At 42.5% G+C, this 9,690-nt stretch overlaps 1 non-coding gene across 1 annotated transcript; it reads right to left on the bottom strand.

Moving 5' to 3' along the window:
- Window positions 1-9,080: 9,080 nt before the first annotated feature.
- Window positions 9,081-9,187, bottom strand: LOC114006037 (U6 spliceosomal RNA). Its single transcript, XR_003547811.1, has one exon. It is a non-coding gene; the product is annotated as a U6 spliceosomal RNA (small nuclear RNA).
- Between the last annotated feature and the right edge of the window lie 503 nt (window positions 9,188-9,690).

Raw genomic sequence — 9,690 nt, 5'->3', positions numbered from 1 at the left:
CTTCAGGAAGCAGGGATTGGCCTGTTTTGTCCCTGGTATATACTAACCACTTAATTTCACACCTTGCATATAGTGAGCGCTCAATAAATACTTGTTGGCAGCTTGAAAATTAAGCATCTTAATTCATTGAGTACCAAACTTTTTCATCTTTTTGCTTTAAATAAAACTAAAAACTCTGAGTAAAAAACTCTAAGGCATTTTCCAAAGGATGTTATAACAGATTTTCTAGACACAGAATCAAGTTATACTATCCTTTTTCATAATACCAATTAGAATGTATTATTAATTAATGTTAACCTAATATAAAAGCCATGGAAATTAAAATAAATTATCTACAAAATACATGCATGCTCTATGGTGAACAGCAAATTAAGATTCTGGACAGAAGAACTTCAGGACACCACTTATTTGTCTTGAATCATGGCATGAAGTTTCTGTTTGAGAAACATCAACTAAAGCAGTTCATGTTTAATGATAATTATTATTATTTCAGTTGGTAGAGGGTGTGTGCATTCACCAAAGTGGGAAGAGAAAGCATCCCCCAATGTGATGTGGTTACGCCACAATCCTTTCTCCTCCATTTCTCCATCTTGTTGGAATTTGGGGCGTGCACACACACATGCCCTGTGTGTTTTTCAAGCTGCTGAGGTTTAGGATATGAACTGCAGTCAGTCATGTGAAATCTGGCTGCCTTAACCAGTAGGCCACAGGGGTTGCCGTAGATGAATTGTTAAGCTATGTATTAGATGTCTGATATGTGCAAGGTGCTTTGCCTACATTATCACTAGTTTTCCCAACAACCCTTCAAGATCCACATCTACAGATGAAGAAACTAAGGGAAAGAAAGCAGAAATAACTGGCCCAAGGTCTTGCAAGATCTCAGATGAAAACACAGGTTTGCTCACCTCCAGGGCTTCTCCCAGACACTGCTGGGGTTTTTTTGTTGTTGTTTTGGTTTGGTTTGGTTTTTTTTTTGTTTTTTTTTTTTTTTTTGAGAGGTTTTTGCTACAGGGCATGTGCACTCACCAGAGAGACAGAGAGAGAAAGAGAGACAGAAAGCAAGAAATCGCCCCCCAGGGGGGATGGCCATGCCACCATCCCCTTCTCCTCCATTCTCCTCTCGGGATCTTGGGCACGCACGCACACACGCCCGGTGTGATCTTAAACCACTGGGTCTGGGGCTCAAACCACGGTCGACTACATGGGAGTTCAGTGACATAGCCATTACACTAACTGCTGGTCCCCCAGACATTACTGTTTTGAATAACTGTTACAAGTAACTCCCAAGAGATCATTGTAGGGAGCCTGACAACTCACTGGGAGGTACTCACGACCCTCGGGCAGACTGGGATTTAACAGTACAGCGAGGTCCACTGTAGATGCTGGAGGAGTTTGGTGGAGGGAGAAGCCCTTGTGGGCCCACATCCTAGAGCCTAACCATTCGCTGTCCCTTTGCCTTCTCAGCCAGCCAGTGCCACTGGTTGACTTTGGCAGCCCAGCTTCTGTCTCCCGTCACAGGGACACCTCCGTCCTCATAAGCAGTGACCTTTCCCCACAGTGTGGTCTTAACAACTCCAGTTGCTGCCTCCCACTATCCTCCTGAGTCCCCCAGTCTCTGTGAAAGCTGGAAAGGCAAATCCTTGCTCTCTTGGCTGCTAGGGGTAAGGGAAACATGCAACCCAATCTTGGCCAATGTCACAGTACTGCCAAGGCCTTGTATCTTCAGGTTTGACATGAGGATCCACAGGCAGCAACAGCTGTGGTGGCCAGAAGCTGAAACCTAAGCAGTCACTTCCAGAAATGGAGTATTCCTGAAATGAGGCAATAACCATGTTCTCTGAGAGCAGATTTGTCTCCGGATCCCACAAGTCTGTGGACCCATGGTAGCGTCCCATAAACCCCTAGATCTAGATCTAAATTTGTTGTCTGGTCTTTACTGGAAGAGTGTGTCTTTTCCTTTACCCTTTATCTAAAATTCAATGTTCTATAGATACCAGAGATAGTGTGGGAGGAGAGTGGGAGATGGCAGAGGGTAAGAGATAGGGAATCAAGGATGGGGGAAAATAAAGCAAAACATACAGGAAACAAGAAATGGAAAATTATTGTTGACAATAACATGTATGTTGATGTGCTTGATTGAGCCAATATACAGTGTACTCTGGATGGGAAATCTCAGTTTGTATGCTGTAATGATATACAGTGAATGAGTATAAATAAATAAATTTAATTTAAAAAATTCGATGTTCTTTTTTATCTTTTTTTTTTTTTTCATTTCCAGAGGGCATGTGAGCTCTCCAGAGTGTTGGGGGGGAGGAGGAAAGAGATAGAGAGAGAGAAAGAGTGAGAGAGAGACTCCCCCAATGGAGTATGGTCATGCCATGATCCTTTATCCTTCATTTCTCCATCCTTCCAAGATCTTGGGCATGTACACACATATGCTCAGTGTGTTTTTCAAGCTGATGGGGCCAGGATTTGAACTGAGATTGGCCATGTGAGATCTGGCTTTCTATGCACAGAGCTTAAACACTTTACTATAGGGCCAGCCCCCAAAGTGAATGTTGATGGATACATATAGTTTATGTATATTCTGGAGATGATCATGATGAATCAGAAGGCAAAATCTGCTTTTAGGAAATTATTGCTTACCTGTCCTGACACTTTCTCTGCAGGCCGAAGGCCGTCTGAGTCTTACTTAACAAAACTGGGACATTCAAGGGCCAGCAGGTGATGCAATAGTTAAAAGGAGCTGGACTCCCACATGGCCGAATGGCCAACCACAGCTCAAGTCCTGGACTTGGCAGCTTGCTTTCTCACTTTCTCTCTCTCTCTCTCTGGTCAAACTGAAAAATAATGATAATAAATAAATAATTCTTTTTTTTAGAAAAAAACCTGGGAAATTTCAATATTTTCATCATTCCCCTGAAGCTCGGTAATCACATAAAGTCACCAGAGCAAGAGAAAATGCCCATTTCTGCCACAGGAGACCCCTGGATCCTCAAGGTTAGACTGGGGCATCAAGGATGCCAAGGACATTGGCACCCTGCAGGGTTTGCTTGGAGAGATGGAAGCAGGGCGAGGCTTTCCTGCACCTTGGCCCAGTGCACATGATGTTATCTGCAAAACCACCGCACTGTGTCTAGTCTCGAAACCATGAAAGAATTAAGCCTGGGATGACCCAGTTGCTGGGTGAAATGTACAGACCTAGGACTCTTCATTGTCTTCCAAGGGGTAATGTGTTAATTCACTGGCTTTATTTTGGGAGCACATCTGCCCCTTTAAACTCTTAGCACCCATAGTTACAGAGTGGAACAGTAACTTGAATTCATCAAAGCCAATTATTCCAGTGCCTTTTTTCAACTTGGAGTTTTTCATTTTAAGTTGTCATGGGAAAATAACTCTTAATAAATCCCTTTAAGCTCAGGGAACTAGGGCAATTACTGACATTTTAAGAATTATTAAAACATTTTAAAGTTTTTTGATTAATGTTCTAAAGAACATAAGTAATCCTTTTCTCTCTCTCTCTTTTTTTTCTTTTTGGGAAGGGCTTCAATTAATTCAAGGACAGATATTGGGCACACAGACTGTTCAAATCTAATTAATTATCTGACTGTGCCCGCAACAGTCACACCTTCAAAACATTGGGGTTGTAACTAGTCATCTGAGATTCTCCCACACTGAAATAATTACACACACCCTTTGGGCCATGACAGATATATGAACAGGATGAATTAAAAAAACTGAAGACACACCCCCAGAGAGAAATCAAGTTTTGTTTGTCAGTGACTCATCACTTTAGTCATGCATTAAATATTCGATATCTGATGTAAAACATTTAAAATCCTGAGATGATACCTTGAAGCAAAAACACACAGGCTGGGTAACCAATCACATTAACATTTTTGTACCACAAATTAGATTAGACTCCCACAGCTGGGAAAAGCAATGGTGGAAAGATCCCAGAGAACGGTGTGGCTCAGAAAACTATTGGTGAGCAAACCTGTTGAAGTTGGGTGCTGGGTCTTTTTCAGTTTATCATCACCAGGAAGCTGAGGGCTGGGCACCTTCGGCCACTGGAGAGATATACTCATGCCAAGGGCCTTTCACTCAACATCGATTTGCTACATTAAGGTGTATATCCAAAAGTAGCATAGGACCCAGCGGCGGCCCAGTGGTAAAGTAACTAGACTCACATGGGAAGACACTGGAACCATGGGGAAAGTCCTGAGTTCATGGTCTGGGACCTCCCTGAGCACACTGGTCCTATCCATGTATGTGATCTGGGCCAGCCGAGATGGGGGGGTAGATCAGGGCGTGAAGATCTTTCTGAGGGTGCACCCCTCTCTCTTTCACACCGATTCTCTTATGGAGAGAGAAATAAATAAACTATAAAAAATATATATATTGCTAGAAATTTCGTCTCCAATTGTCCTCATTTGAAGCACTGCCGTTTGGTCCACAAGACTGGACACTGGCTGGTACTGTTCTAGGGAGGCAGCGGTGTAGATGGTTGGATGAGCAAGGGTCCCAGAGCCAGACTGTCACATGCTAAGGACTGGTTCTGCCAGCTGATCTTGGCCAAGGTTTTAACTTCTTTACATCTTGGTTTCCTCATCAATAAAATAACAGTATCTTTTTTTCTTTTGTTGGAGAGGTTTTTGCTATAGGACGTGTGCGCTCGCCAGAAAGACAGAGAGAGACAGACAGAAAGCGAGAAATCACTCCCTGGGGGAAGGAGGGCCACGCTGCAATCCCTTCTCCTCCATCCTCCTCTTGGGATCTTAGGCACGCCTGCACACGTGCTCAGCATGAGTTTAAGTCACCGGGTCTAGGACTCGAACCGCGGTCGACTACATGGGAGTCCAGTGACATAGCCATTATGCTAATTGCTGATCCCGAGAATAACAATATTTTTTACATCATAAGGTTATTATAGGAATCAGATGAAGTCATATACAATAAGGATCTAGGATAGTGCCTTTACCAAGTAGGCGCTCTAGGCCTGTGAGCTATCTGTTGTTGTATGGCTGGATTAAGGGAGACATTCAGGTTTAACTAATACCACCAAATTACTCCTGGGAGAGGCTGCAACTGTAAATGTACGCAGGCACACACACGTACATATATATACACATGTGTATATATGTATACCTATGCATGCTTCTCGACCTTCCCAATATTTAATATTGTCAGATGTTTTAAAAGTTTTTGTTTAGAAGAATTTTTAAAAGAACAAAATGTCTTTGCTGTTGTAATTTGGGGGGGGAGGGAGGAGCACAGAGTTTGACTCAAATAAGCATTTAAAATTTTTAAAGAGATTTTTGCTATAGGAAGCATCTGTTCACTGGAGAGAAAGAGAGAGACAGAAAGTGAGAATTACCCCCCAGGGGTGATGGCCATGCCACAATCTCTTCTCCTCCATTCTCCTCTCAGGATTTTGGGCACATGTGCATGGGCGCCCAGCATGAGTTTCAAGCCTCTGGGTCTGGAACTTGAACTGCAATTAGGCCACATGGGAATACAGCTCCTTAACCACTATACTACCTGCTGACATCAGCATTTAATCCACTCCCCACCCCAGGGCCAGCAGATGCTGTGGAGGTTACAGTGACTTAAAAATTAAGCCAGGTATGTGTGCATGTGTGCCCAAAATCACAAGAAGAGAATAGAGGAGAAGGATTGTGGTGAGACTTTCCTTCCCTGGGTATGATTTCTCACTTTCTATCTCTCCCTCTCTCTTCCTTTCTTGCTCATTCTCTTTCTCTGGCGAGCTCATGCACCTATAGCAAAACTTAAAAAAAAAAAAAAAAAAAAACTAAAGATAAATCTCTTTATTTCATGAATTGGTAAACTTTAAAAATAGGATAAGAGGGGGCGGCAGGTGGCGTGCTGGTTAAGGGCACTGGATTCCCACATGGCTGACCATGGTTCAAGTCCCAGATCAGGAGACTTGCTTTCATTTTTCCTTTCTTTCTCTGTGTCTTGCTCTGGCCAAACTAAAAAATTAATAATAACAACAAATAAAATTGAATCAATAAGTCTTAAAAAATAGGATAAGAGAAAAATATTTGACTTTGAAGCCCCTCTTAGTCAGGCTGGGGCTGGTAGTGGTTAAGGTGTTGGACTCCCACATGGCTGACCATGGTTTGAGTCCCGAACCTGGCAGCTTGCTTTCTCACTCCCCCTCCCCTCTCCCTGCCTCCCACTCCCTGGCTCTCTCTGTTTGTCTCTGGTCAAATTAAAGAAAAAGAAGAAGAAGAAGAAATAAAATTAAATAAATAATTCCTAAAAAACAAACAAAAAAGCTAGTCGGGTCTACCTATAGTAAGGCAAAGGACAGAATATAGCAGCCATATGCCAATCATTGTTGAGAGCGAAATCCTTTCTGCTTATTCCTTTCTGTTAATATAAAAAGACCTATCATATTATAGCAGGCTTTTTTTTCTCTTTAAGATTTTTGCCATAGGGTGCATGGACTCACCAGAGAGAGAGAGAGAGAGAGAGAGAGAGAGAAGACAGAGAGAGGAAAATCACCCATCAGAGGTAAAAGTGAGAAATCACTTCCCATGGGGTAACGGCCATGTCACAATCTCTTCTCCATTCTCCTCTTGAGATTTTGGGCATGCACGCAGATATGCACAGTGTGATTTTCAAGCTGCCGGGTCTGAGACTCAAACTGCAGTCAGCCATGTGGAAGTCCAGTGCCTTAGCCACTACACCATCTGCTGGTCCCATATATAGGTCTTTTAAAAGGCCATAATCGGTCTGGCTCCATGATCTGGTTGTTAAGGCAACTGGATTGTATATGTCCAATCATGTGATTAGAATCCTGGATCTGGTGGCTTGAAAAACATGCCAGGCATGTGTGCATGTGTGCCCAAAATCCTGAAAGGAGAGATTTGGGGAGGAGAAAAGATTGTGGCATGACCATTCCTCATGGTGGGATGCTTTTCCTTCTCTCTCTCTCTGTCTGTCTCTCTATGACAAGTATTCATTCCCATGAGCAAAGAGAAAGAAAGAAAGAAAAGGAAAGAAGAGAAAAGAAAAAGAAAGCTATCAGCCTTATCAGAGTCACAGCTGAGTAGTGGTATGTAGACCTGGAGCGTAAGTTCAAAAGTAAGTGTTTGGACAGGCTGCGACATGCTGCGAGCACCATCAAATGCATCTTTTCTTTGGCACAGGAGTTTGGAATTCACTGCTCCAAGGAAGCAACTGCTTTTCAGTCCAAACCTTGGACACCGATACTGGCGGCCAGCTCAGGGATGATTTTCATTTGTGACTCAAGTGGTTTCTGAAAGGCATGAGAGCCGTCCCTGCGGGGCATGGGTACAGTCACCAATCGTGCATCTTTCAGGCCTGTTTCCCACAGACATTGGCTGTAGTCAAGAGAACTCGGTTTCTTTGGAAGAGAATGTCCTGTGTGAGCTAAAGTAAAAGGTAGTAATAGGAAAGCTGGAGACAGCAGGTCAGGCGATTTCTACTTGATTATTGATGTTTTAGGGAAAAGCGGACTTAGAGAGTCGAATGTCTGAGAGTCAGAGCAGTACCAGCAACAGGGCCTATGACTCGGCTAGGGCTGACCTTCTCTCTTCTAGTCCACAGTGGGCCAGACAGCACTGAAATTAACAAGTGTATGCCCCCAACTCTGAAGCCCTCAGCCCTTCTGATTAGGGGGAGTCACCAGGAGAGCTCCTCCACTGATTTCGAAAGGTTCCCAGTCTTTTGCCTTCACCTTTTCAGCAACCAGAAAATTTACAGTGGATGACGGAGCAGAATTAAAACGAGACACTCTGTGAGGCTGACCCATCAGGGAAGGTTCTAAGTTCGTTTCCAGAAACTTCTCTGAGCATGATGGGAACACACCTGCCCAAGATGAGGACTAACTCATACTGGAGGTGAATCAGGCAGGAAGACCCTGGTGGGAGGCTGTCTCTCTGTGTCTTTCTCTTTTGCTCTCTGTCTATTTTACCAGTGGGGGTGGGAGGGGGAATAAACTTGAAAGGAAAAAAAGAAATTCACATTAAGCAACCAATAGCTGATGAAAGGTTAATTTACAGGAAGTCCTTATTATCCTAGGAAAAATAGTTAAAAAAAAAAAAAGAAACTAGAGATGGAATTCACTTAAAACAGGAATCCAAATTTCATATATAGTGAAAAAAGCTTTGATTTGAGGTTTTGCCTTGAAAATTGAACAAGTATTACAGAAAACTTTTATTTCATATTTCAGAAAATTAGCTTATAATTGCAATTATGCACAATCCTTGGAATGAACAAGGAATGAGTCATGTGTTGATGGAGAGGTTCTGATTAAGGTATATGCTGACACTCTATGGATTTTTCGTTGAACCATCTCAGTGTGATCACAAAGAGGGTCATTGGGATTAACTTTCTCAAGAGCCTCCCTAATCCGTCACTATGTAACTCATTTTCTTTCATGTCAGAGTAACGTTGTCCATTGATTTTCCTTCTGCAGTTGTTAACCTGTCTGACTCTTGTCTAGTTCAAACTCCATCAATGGCTTTGCTTGTGACATGAGCAATCAACATGTGGAATGTGTGGAATCTAACTTCTTTTGCAGTTTTACTTATATAGAGCTATTTTATGTGTATGGTAGCCAATTCCATTGCCAGGAAGACTGATCCCTCAAAATGGTCATTTGCTATGCAAAATGGCTCTCCTATTGGATCAAGAGCAAATAAATCTTTGACTATATCCTCCCAATTTAACTTTTTTTTCTTTTGCTATTAGGTACATAAATTTGTGGAGGCAGAGAAAGAAGGAAGGTGAGACAGTATCCCTCGGGACGAGGGGGCTGGCTGTGCTATAATCCCTTCTCCTCGATTTTCCTCTTGGGATTTTGGGCATGTACGCACACACATCTAATGTACTTCTTAAACTCTTGGGAGTCCAGGACTCGAATCCTATTGGCCATGCCACCTGCTGGCCCTCCCCAAATTTAGTATATACTGTTTTCATCATTATTTTCTAAACATATCTCTCAAAATTGCCATTTTTCATATATTTACAATATTTATGATACCTGGAAGATTTTTTTTCCTTTTTTCTTTCTTTTTCTTTTTCTTTTTTATATGGAACGCTTCACAAATTTGTGTGTCATCCTTGCTCAGGGGCCATGCTCATCTTCTCTGTATCATTCCAATTTTAGTCTATGTGCTGCCGAAGCGAGCACATACCTGGAAGATTTTTAAAAGACTAGTTTTTTAGGCCTACTCCATGGTGTAGTGATAATGTACCGCTTAAGAAAGGCTGGATCTCACATGATGACCTTGGTTTGAATGTCTTATCTTAACAGTCTCAAATACATTGGGCATGCATGTATGCATGGAAGTGCCCAAGATCCAACAGGCTGCAGGACTGAAGGAAAGAGACTGCAGCATGCCTGGACTCCGTAGAAGATTCTCATCTCTTTCATTCTCCTGTGGGTACATACAGGCTCTATCATGAAAAAGAAAAAACTTTTAAGACTACTTTTCTTTTGATTTGTTATTTGATTATTTTGTTGGTCCTTGCAGTTGATTTATTTTATTTGCCAGGGGGCATGTGTACGCACAGAGAGAGACAAAGAGATAGGCAGAGAGAGAGGGAAAGCAAGAAAGTACTCCCCACAGGGCACGGTCACACTGTGATCCCTCCTACTCCAGTTTTCCCTCCTTTTTGAGATTTTGGGCACTT

Source organism: Tupaia chinensis, unplaced genomic scaffold, assembly GCF_000334495.1.
Source record: "Tupaia chinensis unplaced genomic scaffold, TupChi_1.0 Scaffold145396_1, whole genome shotgun sequence".
Lineage (NCBI taxonomy): Eukaryota > Metazoa > Chordata > Mammalia > Scandentia > Tupaiidae > Tupaia > Tupaia belangeri.
This window is presented reverse-complemented; position numbering and strand designations above follow the sequence as displayed.